Source organism: Acipenser ruthenus, chromosome 11 (genome assembly GCF_902713425.1).
Source record: "Acipenser ruthenus chromosome 11, fAciRut3.2 maternal haplotype, whole genome shotgun sequence".
Lineage (NCBI taxonomy): Eukaryota > Metazoa > Chordata > Actinopteri > Acipenseriformes > Acipenseridae > Acipenser > Acipenser ruthenus.
Window position 1 is genome coordinate 3,443,283 of NC_081199.1, and position 15,107 is coordinate 3,458,389.

At 39.9% G+C, this 15,107-nt stretch overlaps 1 pseudogene; it reads right to left on the bottom strand.

Moving 5' to 3' along the window:
- Nucleotides 1-206: 206 nt before the first annotated feature.
- On the bottom strand, nt 207-11,824 carry LOC117428267 (selenoprotein M-like; annotated as a pseudogene).
- Between the last annotated feature and the right edge of the window lie 3,283 nt (nt 11,825-15,107).

Consider the following 15,107-nt stretch of genomic DNA (forward strand, 5'->3'; position numbering starts at 1 on the left):
AGTTTGCACAATGTACGATGCTGGTATAATATAGACAACTGTCCCAAAATCACTGGAAGTACCCAAACTCTAATTGGTATTGTGGTAATGATTCATATGCAGCTCACTATGTAATTGTTCCCCTGAAAAACTATGCCTTTCCATTTCTTTGAAATACACATTTCAACTAATGATAAAAACACAGAAACCATGTCAAAAGTTTTTTTATTTTTTATTAATAAAACACTTGCTCCAATTTGGTTTACATCATCATGATTATTATTATTATTTTTTGCGTCTAACAATGAATGTATTCATCATTTTTTCTCACTACGGGAAGCTTATCCTCAGCCTGAGACCAGGCACGGTGCTGCCTTTCGATCCCCAACCTCATTCTTGCTTCCTGCAGCAATACTCAAGATGAACACTAGGTGCTCTCAGAGTTCATCTCTAGGAGCTTTCAGAGGGAGATGCTGGAACTCCTTGGGGACCTCTTCACCTTTCTGTGACCTTTTGTAGAACCCCAGAGATTCCAGGAGAGCACTGATCTCATCCGCTGTCATATCCTCAACTAGAACAGTCTGGAACAATAAGAGAACTCTTTATCAAGAACACAAAGGCACTTTTTTATTGATTCAGAAACACGTATTGGAGCTCTTACTGTTTTACTGCACCGTAGTTAAGCTGACTGTGTGTGCTTACCTTCACAGCCTCCTCTTTCCCATTGTAAAAGATGAGCTGGGGCTCCTTTTCCTCCCCGGAGTCATATTCCAGGTTATGGCTAACGCAGGCTTGTTAAGGTAAAGTATGGATGTTCTTAAATAACTTTACAGCTTATAATCGTGACAGCTGTGGCTTTAAGGAATAAGGATACTATAATGTCACGCTTCATCAGGAATAAGGATACTATAATGCCATGCGCTTCATCAGGAATAAGGATACTATAATGCCACGCGCTTCATCAGGAATAAGGATACTATAATGCCACGCTTCATCAGGAATAAGGATACTATAATGCCATGCGCTTCATCAGGAATAAGGAAACTATAATGCCATGCGCTTCATCAGGAATAAGGATACTATAATGCCACACGCTCCATCAGGAATAAGGATACTATAATGCCACGCGCTTCATCAGGAATAAGGATACTATAATGCCACGCTCCATCAGGAATAAGGATACTATAATGCCACGCTTCATCAGGAATAAGGATACTATAATGCCACACGCTTCATCAGGAATAAGGATACTATAATGCCACGCGCTTCATCAGGAATAAGGATACTATAATGCCACGCTTCATCAGGAATAAGGATACTATAATGCCACGCTTCATCAGGAATAAGGATACTATAATGCCATGCGCTTCATCAGGAATAAGGATACTATAATGCCACGCGCTCCATCAGGAATAAGGATACTATAATGCCACGCGCTTCATCAGGAATAAGGATACTATAATGCCACGCTTCATCAGGAATAAGGATACTATAATGCCACGCACTTCATCAGGAATAAGGATACTATAATGCCATGCGCTTCATCAGGAATAAGGATACTATAATGCCACGCGCTCCATCAGGAATAAGGATACTATAATGCCACACGCTTCATCAGGAATAAGGATACTATAATGCCATGCTTCATCAGGAATAAGGATACTATAATGCCACGTGCTTCATCAGGAATAAGGATACTATAATGCCACGCTTCATCAGGAATAAGGATACTATAATGCCACGCTTCATCAGGAATAAGGATACTATAATGCCACACGCTTCATCAGGAATAAGGATACTATAATGCCACGCTTCATCAGGAATAAGGATACTATAATGCCACGCACTTCATCAGGAATAAGGATACCCTAATGCCACGCTTCATCAGGAATAAGGATACTATAATGCCACGCGCTCCATCAGGAATAAGGATACTATAATGCCACGTGCTTCATCAGGAATAAGGATACTATAATGTCACGCTCCATCAGGAATAAAGATACTATAATGCCACACGCTTCATCAGGAATAAGGATACTATAATGCCACACTTCATCAGGAATAAGGATACTATAATGCCACGCTTCATCAGGAATAAGGATACTATAATGCCACACGCTCCATCAGGAATAAGGATACTATAATGCCACACGCTTCATCAGGAATAAGGATACTATAATGTCACACTTCATCAGGAATAAGGATACTATAATGCCACGTGCTCCATCAGGAATAAGGATACTATAATGCCACACGCTTCATCAGGAATAAGGATACTATAATGTCACACTTCATCAGGAATAAGGATACTATAATGCCACGCTTCATCAGGAATAAGGATACTATAATGCCACGCTTCATCAGGAATAAGGATACTATAATGCCACACGCTTCATCAGGAATAAGGATACTATAATGCCACGCGCTCCATCAGGAATAAGGATACTATAATGCCACACGCTTCATCAGGAATAAGGATACTATAATGCCACACGCTTCATCAGGAATAAGGATACTATAATGCCACACGCTTCATCAGGAATAAGGATACTATAATGCCACACGCTTCATCAGGAATAAGGATACTATAATGTCACGCTTCATCAGGAATAAGGATACTATAATGCCACGCTTCATCAGGAATAAGGATACTATAATGCCACGCGCTCCATCAGGAATAAGGATACTATAATGCCACGCTTCATCAGGAATAAGGATACTATAATGCCACGCTTCATCAGGAATAAGGATACTATAATGCCACGCGCTCCATCAGGAATAAGGATACTATAATGCCACACGCTTCATCAGGAATAAGGATACTATAATGCCACGCGCTCCATCAGGAATAAGGATACTATAATGCCACACGCTTCATCAGGAATAAGGATACTATAATGTCACGCTTCATCAGGAATAAGGATACTATAATGTCACGCTTCATCAGGAATAAGGATACTATAATGCCACGCTTCATCAGGAATAAGGATACTATAATGCCACGCGCTCCATCAGGAATAGCTGAAGCTCAGGCATTTTCTTGATTGATCATCCAACCACACTGGGAGCCTGGTAAATAACAGAAACAACATATTACATTACTGTCCAGCCACACTGTATACAGATTGATAAGAGAGAAGCTTTTACTCACAAGCAGCTTTCCTCTGGCTATTTCCAGCACTTCTTCAGCATCTCCCTCTGAACTGTTATCGGCTGCGCTGTCTTGAACAGGTAAAGCCAGCAAACACAACAGTATGGTCCACATCATCTTTACACGCACCTGCTGGACCCAACTGAAATTCAAAAACATTAACATTTAAGCATTATGATAGATATGGACTAAACCAATATAGGTGGGGGGAGTAAATATGAATTTTACGAAGAGGAGGTAGAAATATATTTTATAGTGTAGCGAGAAATAAACTGGAAGAGAATAAAAAACAAAATCGTTTGCAGATAGTAGCAAAAATGTAACTGTTGTTTTTTTTTTGCCATTTTTTTATTTTCTGAGCCCCTCCAGCTCCATTACTATAGTTTACTCCAACCACTTCTGATGTCCTTCATAACACGTGTATCCTTATCTATTTTCCTTAGGCAACATGCCAGGCTGTCTAATGGAATGTTAAATTGCTGATAACCTGCAACACACCAGCTTTAAGGCATATGTTCTTAATACAGAGCCTTGTAGTAAGAGTCCTTCTATACTCTGTGTTCGTGGCAGAGCGTTGCCTTTTCATTTTTTACATTTGAAAAACTTTAAGGATTGTTTTTTTAAAAAAAAAAGTTTAAGTGCGTTTAAAAACTTTCACTTAGTTTAAACAGTGTTTTGACAAATGAGAATAATTTAATGAACCCTCTCAAAAACAGCTGCATTTAAATAATCAAACTAGTCCTTATAAGGTTTGTGAATAGGGCCTCAAAAGTGTACTGCAGTATACTGTGCTAACCTAAGTAAAAAGCTGTGCATAACGCAACCCAATAGAACCGAACTGCACTGGAACTTGAATTTTTAACATCTGCAATGTACGGCAGCTACCTGAAACTAGCACCAGGGGGAGGACATATCACTTGGGGTTGCAGCCAATATGAACTTTGACCTTACCAAACTTGAAAATAAGAATGCCAGATGAACCAGCTTACTTATTTGACTGTCTTCTGCTTAGATAATAACATTTAGGTGTGTGTCGATTTAACACAGCTTTCTTAAACCATCAACACAATTTGAATACATTAAATAGTTACTAAAATGAGTCAGTCAGTCTCTTTCTTAAACTTGTAATCTTCCCTCTGTAGAGTTGTATCTCAGCCTCTAGGTGGCAGTGTTATGTTTACAGAGTGACTGTTGTTCAATCTTGTAAAACCTGTTATTGCAGTACGGGCTGCTAGCACTGGCCATTTACTTTACTAACGCTCCAGCACTACAGTCGGGTACGAATCTGAGGATTGACCATGTTTTTACAATATTGTGTCTCTAAACAACATTCATTTCCTTTTAAAATGGTGAATGCAGCTTTCAGTCCCCTCTACCCCCGCCCCTCCCGATGGTTAGCTGTGTATCCGTTTTCAAAAGGTCAAGCCTCCTGTGTAAACAGATCCAGTTTTTAAGTGTTTTTTTTTTTCTTTTTAAATCTGGGAAATAAAAAAAACATGCCATAATTACTATATGTGCTTTGGCTTCACTCCTCGTGCTTTGAGTGACTTTACTGCGGAGATCAACAATGGATCCAGGAATGCAGCTCTGCCTTTTCAAATAAGCCCTGATAGTTTCTTTACAGGCCAAGCACAGCTACCGGATGACAGGTGCTCCAGAGCCTCGCTTCTCAGGGTCACAGCCAGTTTGTACTATACTGTAGAACGGTAAGACCCGGAGTGAGCCGCTGTGAAACCTACATGTGGTTAGCAAAGATAAAGCCCACTTTACCAGGTCACTATTCTCCAAGAGGGTCACATATGGAGCATTTCTCAGCTACCCTTATAAAAGTTACCCATAATAAAAACTAGTAATGTGTAATAAAGCATGGTGTAAGCATGGTAAAGCACAGAGAGGAATGGGAAAGCATATTAATTAAGATAAGACAAACCAGGGTAAACTATGGTAAATGCACAGTACAACCATGAGAAAAGCATGACAAAACTGCAATAACAGCGTGCCAAAATACTGTGGGAAACCTTTATAAGGGTAACTGTGTCTCAGTTGTATTCACTGCTGATCCTCCTGTAGTAATTGTTTTTCCTTCAGCACACCATACCTTTATATTCATTAGGACTGTATACAGCTGTCAGTCAGAGGTGCAGAGAGAGTAGGGGAGAGCTAGCGAGAGCCTATGCAAGTTTGTTAGCATGGTTTCAGTCAGACGGCAGAGAACGCAATAACACTTGCATTCCACAGCTGACGTTACTGTGGAAACTTGGATCCGTGGCGGAGGGCGGCTCATTTGGTCGCAGTAACTAGTCCCCGTGGAGTTAATGTGTAACAGAACTCTCTGTTCCCATCTTCTCAGAGTGGAAAAAAAAAACCTTTACAGCTCCAGATGCGATCTGAACCTGCCTTCTTCCCATACTGTTAATGGATATGGGAAAGCGCATTTATTTTCCGAGCGCTGTCCGATGCTATTCCCATGATGAAGATCAAATTCAATCAAACAGGCTTCAGTCGTGTTTATCTTGTGTTTCTGTATGTTTCTGTGTGCCATGTGTTTTTAAAGGCAACAAACTGCCTTAGCTAAATGACAGACTACACGACAGTTCAGCTCCTATATAAGCAGTGTTTAAGATGTTCCCTCTAACATCTTAGATGCTGGCCATCAGCACACTTAATGTAAAGTATTACCTAAGTGTGTACAGCAGCTGTAACCTGGGAGCATAACAGCTTGAAAAGCCCCTCTGCTCAGTGCCTGTGGAACTCTTCTGCATGTTCAACAGCCCCCCTCTGCTTCAAATGATTCCCTGCCTTCCCATTGATGAATCTTACTAGCAGCATATTTTAAACGTGTTTCCTCGTGCATGCAGGGTGCTTCCTAGTTTCAAGAAACAAGGGAACACGTTTACCAGAGCAGTCCTGACTTCCATTTGAGTAAACATGTTTCCTGACAAGAGATCCTGTGAACATGTGGCTCATGGATCATGTGACCACGTCAGCATGGTTAGGACAGCTGCTAAAATACCCTTGATGCGTCCGCAGACAGACCTCGTCTGTGCAACACATTATCACAGCGGTACCACTCAATGCAATATTAATGCTTTCCTCCACATGTCTTAGCCAGGGTAATAAAAAGTGTGCTTTTACAACCTGAGGTCAAAACCAGAATTATTTTAAATGAAGTTTCCTTGCACCTTGCTTGGTTTTGTCCATGTCAGCAGGTAATGTTCTTTACAATTTATTTCCCTTCGTTAACATGGAAGATCTCTCTTTAAATGAAGGTGGTTCTTTTGATCTCCGGTGTCTGGAAATAATCCTCTGGGCTAACTGAGACCCTATAAAACTGTAAAGATATAAACCTTGTTTGCCAGGACATAGGTGGGTACCCTTTAAAGAAAGCTGGTGTGGTGGTTTAGCACCTGTAATTCTCAGCCCATTCACAGATACAGTTCATTAACTCCTTGTGTGCTGAATGATGAGGTAAACAAAGCCAAACAAGGGCCTACTATCAACCCTGTGCTGCCTGATTCAAAACTTCTACACAGATACTGTACATGACCAAGGATGTCATTGGCATGTGTTGGCTGGGCCCCCCCAGTAATACAGCATTTGTGTAATGAAAACATTGCTGAATAGGAGGCTGTGTAGTCCAGTGGTTAAAGAAAAGTGCTTGTAACCAGACGGTCCCCAGTTCAAATCCCACCTCAGCCACTGACTCATTGTGTGACCCTAAGCAAGTCACTTAACCTCCTTGTGCTTTGTCTTTCAGGTGAGACGTAATTGTAAGTGACTCTGCAGCTGATGCATAGTTCACACACCCTAGTCTGTTAGTCGCCTTGGATAAAGGCGTCTGCTAAATAAATAAGCAAGACAGCTTGCACTTCATTTTTGTGTCTCCATGGTGAGCCCTAAGGAGGGACCGGCCCTCACAGGCCCAAAACTCAAGGGCAAAAAACCAAAAAGCAAAGAGCGCCCTGGGAAATGGAACAGTCCTGGATATTTGGGCAAGACCCTGAATGCACGGAGAGCTGGCAACCCACTGTTTATGCAGCAAACCGAAAACCATCAGTTATATTCTTGTTTGGAATTGCAGCATTTCATTTCCTTTTGGGCACAGAAAAGTGAACAGTACGGCACTGTGGAATGATGTGTATAATCAGTTCTGGCTGCTACATTGGGCTTTGACCACATCAGAAATACTGCATAGATCTGAAAGGTGCACAATTTGGATAAAGCCCATTTAATACTTGCGGCTTTCTGTATTTCATTAGAGTACGAGTTTTCAAAAACAAATGGTGATCTGAATAGACACTTATTATAGATTATTATACATTCATTTTAGATATTGCCCAAAGCTGAAGTCTCAACATGTTTTTTGGCAATTATATGTTTTTTTATTCTGAAGACTGTCTTTATCCCCTTTGTTTTTGTATGTTTTTTTTTTGTTTGCCATCTGCTGTATGTTTCATACAGTGTGCCACATCTATAATAAACCAAAATATTTGGCAGGCTGCACGGACACGGAACTGAATTACACAAGCTTCCAAACCCCCTCCAGAAACCACCAACAGAAACCACCAACTACTAGAAGTAAGGGAGTATTCATTTTAAAATAAGCAGAGTTTTTGCTGATGTGGCAGTTTCCATACAAACCCACATAAAAGCTGTGTTTGTGCAAAAAGCAAGGGGTCTTGGATTAGAGTAAATGTGTGAATGATCCTATTTTACCTTCACCTGGTGCTTTAACGTCCACAGTGCTGTCATGTTCCGCACACAGTAACACATCTATCCTTGCAAAGCTCAGCTTCACTCTGCACCTGGAACTGATTTGGTTGATGCTGTGCGTGCCCACACAGGTTCGCCCTCACAAGTAAAAGTAGCATGGCTGTCACACAAAACTTGTTGTGAATTGCAACATTTCAAGGACTGTTTTAAAGAATATTCTCTTAGGATACACAACACTTAAAAATAAATAAATCCCTCTCAAAAATAGTTTAATAAAGGACTTATGAGCTAAAACTTGTCTTAATTCATTATAATTCGCTTTAACAAAATAAAACATTTTAAAAACTATACATTTTGAATACTAAAAACAAAAAAATAATAGTAGAATAGTTGACTGTGACAGTGGGTTAACGTATGAACAGTAATTATCTCTGACTTTGCCCAGAGTGAAGCAGGAAGGCTGTCTTTTCTTGGCCTGGTTTAATAAGCAGCGCCCGTCCATAATAATGGTTTGGAAAGCAGCGGAGAAAGCGATGAAGTCAGTGAGTGCAGCTTCCTGTGAAATGAGAACATACCATTCTGTAACTGGGGCATGAGAAGCTCTGTGGTTAAAGCTCTGGATTGCAGTGTGGAGGAGGCTTAGAGACGCCTCCGAAAACAGCATGGTGCGCGCACACACATAATCACACACACGCACGCACACGCACACCCACACGCACACACACACAAACAAATAAACGCACATACACACACGCACACACACATATACGATGTCTCACATTTCAATGTAACTGCTGAGGTGGAAGACTGCCAGTCTCTCTCCATTGTGAGAACCAACACCAAAACTGAAACACGGAACTTAAGAACATTTACGAACAAGTGAAGGCCCATCTGTGCCGGTCCGGTTCCTAGTAGCTGGTTGATCTCAAAACTTTGTCAAGTCGGGTCTTAAAGAATCCTAATGATTCATCATCATCAACATGGCTTGGGGACACTCACTGTGTAAAGAAGTGTCTCATAACCTGTGAGCAGACTGCTGATAAGAACGACGACAGGGTTTGCAAAAGAGAGGGAACTGGCTCTCGACCTACTCGATGGTACTGTACATAGTTATCTATTACATGTGTTCAGAATTCAATTTTAATTGAAAATAATAGTGTATCTGCACAGTATTGAATTCTCTCATGAGAGATTCATGTGCACGTTTCTGCGTTAGTAAGCGTTTCCTACCAATTACAAATCCAAAATAATTACCTACTGTAAGACCACAGTCAGGCCAACTTGTGCTTAAAGCAAAACAAGAGTAACAAAGTTTCTTAGACTTGATGGGTAAATAAGTCTGTCTTTAAAATTTCTAGCAGTCAGCGGGTCTGGAAACCAGATTGTGTGCGTTGCTCTGGTTTGGCTACAAAGGACCACTCTCAAAGTACTGTAAGTGGGCAGTTGTTGTAATTTGTGGGAGTGCACGCATTGACAGAAGTCAGACGTTCTTGACCTAAACTTTAACTAATGAAAACAGATGATTGTATTGCACGGTCTGGTTCACAGTTAGTGTTGGAGCTGAATAGGGCTGTGTGTTATGAGGGTGGCTCAGTGCTGTGAAACACAATGTAAGCCTTGAACAGAGCAGGAGGAATTCCAAGCTGGTCGGCACCAGGAAATCTCAAAATCACACACAGGCCAGAGAGGCAGACCTGGAATGCCCTGCCCCAAGTGGGAAAAAGGGCTCCAGGAATCCTAATTGATTGGGAAATAGTGTGTGAGATGCGTAAGATCAGGATTTTTAAAGGGGATGAAGAAGTGCTTTAAAATGATCCTTGAGGAAGATTGAAGGAACTGCCCTACGGTTTTATTTAATCTCTTCACCATATGAAAAACCATCAAACAATATTAATCTTATAGAGTATCTTTGTCATATGAACTCAAGTGAAAATGGGTCCATCCTTAGCTGTATCTAAGTGTTGCTTTATATGCAAGAGAAATCTGTATATCTATAGATGCGGAGAGCATAGGTGACAGTTGAACAGATACATTCCCTATATTAAGGAGTATAATACTTTGGCTTCTGCCTTTCTACAGAACGATGCAATAGTTGTTTGCAGCTGTGTTAGATATTATTTTTTATATTGTTTTCTTATATGAAGATTTCATGAGCGGCATAGGGTGAAAAAAAATGTGAGCAATATATTAAGAAAAAGAACACTGTGCCAGAACTTACTTCTGTTGGTCTGAAATAATGTTATTTATAACTCATCACAGAATACATTTGCAAAAGTGCCAGAACATGCTATAAAGGCTTTCAGTTTTTTCCCCCCAAATAATAATTATTATTATTTATTTCTTAGCAGATGGCCTTATCCAGGGCGACTTACAATTGTTACAAAATATCACAGTACAAAGTATCAGTGTCCTTTCTAATAATCTGTGTTCTGTCCAAATGTCCACTGACAACCAATTACCAGTCTCTGAGAGCTAATTTAATGCAGCATTGCATGTGCGCACTAATAGCTTCAATCTGTATCTTCAATCTGTGTCCCGCAAAAGGGTCGCTGCCATTCAAGTGTCTGCTGTCTTGTGTCGTGCTGTTTGAAACTGGCTGCAGCAACAGTTATGTATATTTCCCAGCAAAAGCCTCCACATCTGGGGAAAGTTAGTGACACATCTGCAGTGTAAAACAATTAAATGTGTACTCCCACAAAATGAGCAAATGTGATTACCATAGCCTGGCATATTGAAATGTTAAGCATGCTGCTGGATACCTATGCTTACACTTGTCAGTCTAAATCCATAGTAGATCTTTGTGCAGCTTTCAAAGGAAATGTATTCAGCCTTTTTCTCGGGCGATCAAACAGACAATACATGGTGGATGCTTCCTGGGATTAAAAGACAAAACTATGCTGTGGTTTTGGTTAGAATTCCAAAGAATGGAGCTGTTTTTCTGAGAGCCAAATTATGTTTTCGAACTCCCAAGTCAAACCTTTTAGGAAAGAATGAGAGTTACAGTGAATTTAATCGGTCCCATCTCCCAACTTTGGGCATTTCTCTTGTTAATGTTTATTTACATTACATGGGCCAACAATGACTGGTGAGCTAAAAATATGAATTTTAGTTCAGGAATCAATTATTCTGGATGGAAACAATGTTTTATTGTAAATAATTATTGGGAAAAGGGCCTACTGCTGCATTTGGTGGTCATAAAACTTTTATGACGATGATGTAGAACTAACAGATACAAACCAACTCAGTTCCACTGACAACCAATCAGATTCAATGTAAGCTCTGCTAATGGTCTATGGGGTGTGATGAACTACTCCATGTGCTTTTCTTTGGTATGGTTTGTATTGACTCCATGTGGTCATGCCCATGTTGCAAATGCTTTAAAAAAAAAAGAAAGAACACTGAATGTGATTTTACCTTGACACAAGCGCCCCCCGGTGGCTGGTAGTTATAACTGCAGCTAAGATCCTACAGTTACAGTCCAATCTGAATGTCCACTTTAATTCTCTCTGGTTTTCCAGTAAGAAGCTGCAATGAAATGTAACAGAGTAATGAAACAAGAACGAGAGAACGTCAGCGTGCCAGGCATCTTCATCATCTTTAAAAAAGGAGCCACAACTGCACACTAGGGTTTGACCCAGTTCCCTGATGTCTGATCCTCTTCTTGGCTGGAATCACACTGAACATTTGAGCTTCTCCGGGTCTCCCGCCCTCAGTAATTACAGCACTGTGTCGGGGCTGTGCAGAATGCAAAGCCCCCAGTCTGCTACCAAAGTATGTGAAAACTGAAACCTTGAACCACAGAATTTCCTCTGCAGAGTGATCCTGACCTGTTTTCTATTAAATAGAGATCCTCCTTAATAAACCCTCCCTGAATTGTGCTGACAAGAGGGAAATGGAAATTGCAATTCATTAGCGCTTTTTTTTTTAACTGTTTATGTCAGAGAAGAGCTAACGATGGGTTAGGTGGCAGAGTATTCATCTATTTTTTAGCCTCCTGTTTACTCTGTTTTAATTAAAATGCAGACTTTGTTTCATTTATTATTCTTAAAACATGCAAACAAAAATAACCACTATATTTGATGTGGAGGTGTGTGTATTATGGGGAGGGACGTTGTGACTTGAGGTGGATACAAGCTGTGCTGGTTGAATCATTTATAAATCTGGTGTGTCTTGACTTGGTTTGTTGGTGTACTTTAGTACTTTATCTTTTTTTGCAATGTTTTTACTCCAGAACTTCCAGCTTTGGAGTGAAGCATTTTTTTTACAATACCCCATCCAATGAGATCGCTTAGATCAGTCTAAGTGATCGTGCTAATGTAAAGTAGGCAGGAAAGAATGCGGTTAGCTAACAAACTTCTAGTTGTGCGTTCCAGTGTCCCAGTATTCCAGCGTTCCAGTGTTCCAGCCTTCCAGCGTTCCAGTGTTCCAGTGTTCCAGCATTCCAGTGTTCCAGCGTTCCACTGTGTGAGACCTGAATCAGAAGGGTGTTAAAGGGGCATTTTAAAACAACACTTGGAAAAGGTTAACAAAAATGCTAACAGTAATTGGTCTTGCATTACTGGTAGCAATATTATTATAACTGGCCGATATAAATAGAAAATTATTACACATTTTGTTGCCTACAAACACCGTTTGTTGTCTTCAAGAGTTATTTCACAGGAAGTTCAGGGTTCAGGAAGCAGTGTGACTTCCTGCCTCATTTTTGGCTTTCATGTGGGGTGAGAGAATTTTCTTCCAGATGTTTTCAGTAAATGAAGGCTTTGCGTAGTGAATGGATCTGTTTGACAGGAAGTTGCAGTGGCTTCTCTCAATGGGATAATCCGAGCAATGGCATAGTGTTAGATACTTCCAAAAACTTCAAACAGCAAACTGCTAATATTGCACTTCCCTTCAAGGTGTTATTGATTAGCTTTGATCCCTATCGGGGCTCCCAGGGTGTTCTGCTGCCAGAACCTGTAATGTTAATGAAAAGTTTCCAAAATTTGAAGTTCACTGCCATTCACCATGTTCAGTAGGTCTGACGATCTGGGGTTTAGGTTTGAATACTGGTAGCTAGGAATGTGTTTTCTAAAAGCTGGTTTCAAATGCCTGTGATATCTTCAAATAATCAACGTGAAATTAACAGGAAAAGTCTTATAAGAAGATGGTCATGTCTAAGCGGTAGTAAACAGTGAAGTCTGAAGCAGGGATTCTGCATTAGTTACAGAGGGATTTGTTTCTGATAACCTATACATTTGACTCACACTCCGACTCACACCTCTCCTTATCCAATCTACCCTTGAACCACCATTAGTCAAAGTCAGACTCCATACCAGCGGTCTTACTTAGAGAAGGTGGGATAATCCAAACCAGATGTTTAATGAGAGAACTGGGATAACTGAGAAAGAGGCTGGTGTGCCTTCAGAATCACTGATGGATCTTGATTATTTTTGTATAGCAATCCAATTGAATGGATTTGGTTGAGTGATCACATGTAAAAGCTGCTTTAGTAGCTGCATTACAGAAACCCATTCTGACCAGTATGCTGTCAATCCATGAAGATCTTTCACTATCAGGACCAGGTCTCTATTAAGGTCATTTTACCTTGAAACAAGGGAATCCTCTACAATTCACACTTATTGGCACAATATAAGCTGTTGTTAACAAGGTTTAAAAAACAGCTGAGAATATTGGTTGTCTCTTAGCATTGAAATATTGGTTTATGTTTTGAAAAATAAAATCTCGCGAATTGAATGACAAATCTCTTGATTTCTAAGAGTTTGTCTCATGATTTCTGCAGAGGTGTGGATGGCAATACTGTTTATTTCCCTCTCAGTCCATGTTGTTAATCCCATTTCTTCCTCAAAGTGTTTTCCAATTATTGTGCACGCTCATATCAATCCCATTCTAACCCACATAACAAGCAAATGCCTATAGAATAGTTACGTTGGTTTTCTTTCCAGTATAGCAAAAGAAAGGATTTTTTCCGAAAAATTAGCCCAAATTAAATATGTTTTTCAACGTCTTTTTAAGTGTTAAATTACCCTGGCTTTGATTCTGCTTTGCTTTGCAGAAAATATTTGCCTTTTTTCCCCACATAAATTTCTTCTTTTTTTTTTTTTTTTGAGCTAAAATAGCTACCAGATGTGGATCGCATGCTCTGTCCGCTACCATAGTAACCAGGAGATCTCATTAGGCTGCTGGCTTACTTACAGGCCTCTCTTAAGGCCTAGTTGTTTCTGAAACCTGGCAATTGATTACAAGCCAGGCTCCAGGATATGTTTCGCTTGGCAGCAAACAAGTAATTTCTCTTTTTCTACCCTTTCTACTGAACTTTGACTGCCGTATCTTGGCAAAATTAAGTTTGTAAAGTTTTCTCATGAAACTAAACAAACAAACAAAAAGTCTTTAATCTGTGGAATTTAATTGTGGAAAGTGTATTACAGTACTTACCAAAAACATGTCATTCTAGAACTAAAACCTTGTGACGATTCGAAGTTATGATACTATTGTGAATAAAAGCATGTGTGCCTATGTGGGAAATGCCTTATTTCTCTGTATGTTCTCTTTATATGTTTACTGCTTGTGGGTTAATAGTGCTCATAAGGAGATATTCTCTGACAAGTATAATAATGGCCAAGAGAAAGATTTTTCTATAGGCTTTCATAAGAGTAATATCTGAATCATTTGAATGGTTAAATTAAGGCAGTGGTCCTTAAAGCTGTGCCTGTGATGCCAGCTGACACTAATGCTGTAACACTGATAGTGGAGGCACTAAAGTAATCTGCTATTGTGTGCTGTTATTCTCGTCATGTGCCATTTGATACACCTGTATTTTAATTTAATTATGCTTTACATGTAGACGTTTGTAAAAAGTCAAGAGGCAAAAATAACCGTGCACTAGACCTTATGAGAAATGCATCAAAACACCCTGAGGTCCACCGAGGGCAGGTTTCTGTTGGGACTGGGGTAGGGTTAAAGTTGCACATGTTGTCCATTAGAGAATTATAGTCACTATAAATGGTAAATACGGTATAGTTAATACAACTGTATTTTGAAGTGTATCCAAAGTCTGACCAGCAGCGTATCTAAAATGGCTGTTGAGAAGTGTTGAGGCGCTTCCATTTTGGAAGATTGCTGTCAGCCCCATTCCTTTGCTTTCCAGACATAGGATTTTCCATGAGAACCAAGTTGAAGAGGAATTTTTGGTTTGTTTAGTCTGTGTTTAAACAAAAACAAAAAACAAACAAACAAAAAAAAAACAGGCATCAAAAACATGCTGACA